Consider the following 1724-nt stretch of genomic DNA (forward strand, 5'->3'; position numbering starts at 1 on the left):
CAGATTGAGATGGTTTGGACATGTGCGGAGGAGGGACAGTGGATACATTGGTAGAAGAATGCTGGAGATGGAGCTACCAGGTAGGAGACAAAAAAGAGATTTATGGATGCAGTGAGGGAGGACATGCAGATAGTTGGAGTCAGAGTAGAAGATGCAGAGAACAGGGAGAGATGGAAAACAATGATTCGCTGTGGTAACCCCTGAAAAATCAAAAGATGAAAGGAAAAGAAGAAAAGATATGTTGTCAATATCACTGCACCAGACAACTTCTAACATACCATTAAAACGAGGCTAACTGTCCTAAACCCACCACAGTCTCCTAAACACCTGTGGGGAAACACTGATGTCTGATTGTGACTGAGGCCAGGTTCTAACTAGCATTTCACCTTTATTGTTATTGTACATACAGTATGAGGACACATGAAACACGCAATTCTGCATTCCTGAAGAGCAGTGATCGCTTTTGGCAGCAAGGAATTGGTGCTTGCTCAACACACCGCAGCCAGCCCAGGTGGGATTCAAACCTGGATCCTTTTATTTTCTTATTACTATCCTAGCAATGCTAACTGTCTATAGTTATTGGAGATTGGTGGAGACTTCACCCAAATGGGGAGTAACATCTAACCCCATGTGTTTTATTGTAGTATGACGTTATCTATAAACTTCATTACCCATCTGTACCTGATGGAGACACATTACTGCAGCATGTGTGAGTCTATTCATTTACACACTGGTTCAGCAATTACACAGTCAGAAGAGCAGGAAAAGTCATAACCAAAATGTAACAAGATTCAAAGGGCTGTGGGTACTTGAGTGTGTGTTTTTGGGAAAAACTGTCAAACCTATTACTGCTGCATTACATATAAAGATTCATGTGGCAGAGAAACCATATATTTTTCTCACAATAAATGGAGTGCTATTCACCACCATCCCTCATTAGCTGGAAGAGGTTTCAAAAACAGTATTTTAATTATGAAAAAGGTGTGTGTGTGTTTGATTATGTGCTGATAATTTTGACTATGTGGTAATTGAGACAAGTCGGCGCTGCTGCGGTATCTAGTTACGGTACAGTGGTATGAAAAAGTTTGGGCACCTCTGATCATTTTCAAGATTTTCCTTTATGGATCATTGGTTGTTCGGAACAGCAATTTCAATTAAATATATCATATAGCAAACAAACACCGTGATATTTTAGAAGTGAAATGAAGTTTATAGGATTTACAGAAAGTGTGCAATAATTACTTAAACAAAAGTAGGCAGGTGCATAAATTTGGGCACCCCAACAGAAAAATTACATCAGTATTTAGTAGATCCTCCTTTTGCAGAAATAACAGCCTCTAAATGCTTCCTATAGCTTCCAATGAGTGTCTGGATTCTGGTTGAAGGTATTTTTGACCATTCTTCTTTATAAAACATCTTCAGTTCAGTCAGGTTTGATGGTTTCCGAGCATGGACAGCCTGCTTTAAAATAGACCATAGATTTTCAATGATATTCAGGTCTGGGGACTGAGATGGCCATTCCAGAACGTTGTACTTGTTCCTCTGCATGAATGCTTTGGTAGAATTTGAGCGGTGTTTAGGGTCGTTGTCTTGTTGAAGTATCCAGCCCCGGCGCAACTTCAACTTTGTCACTGATTCTTGAACATTGTTCGCAAGAATTTGCTGATACTGACTGGAATCCATGCGACCTTCAACTTTAACAAGATTGCCAGTACCTGCACTGG

The 1724-nt window shown here is 40.1% G+C and overlaps 1 protein-coding gene across 3 annotated transcripts in view; it reads right to left on the reverse strand.

The window, feature by feature from the left end:
• Positions 1 to 1724, reverse strand: part of LOC103397188 (glutamine--fructose-6-phosphate aminotransferase [isomerizing] 1-like) — a 561006-nt gene that overhangs the window by 214533 nt on the left and 344749 nt on the right. The window lies entirely within an intron of this gene.

This window comes from Cynoglossus semilaevis, chromosome W (assembly GCF_000523025.1).
Source record: "Cynoglossus semilaevis isolate Cse_v1.0 chromosome W, Cse_v1.0, whole genome shotgun sequence".
Taxonomy (NCBI): Eukaryota; Metazoa; Chordata; class Actinopteri; order Pleuronectiformes; family Cynoglossidae; genus Cynoglossus; species Cynoglossus semilaevis.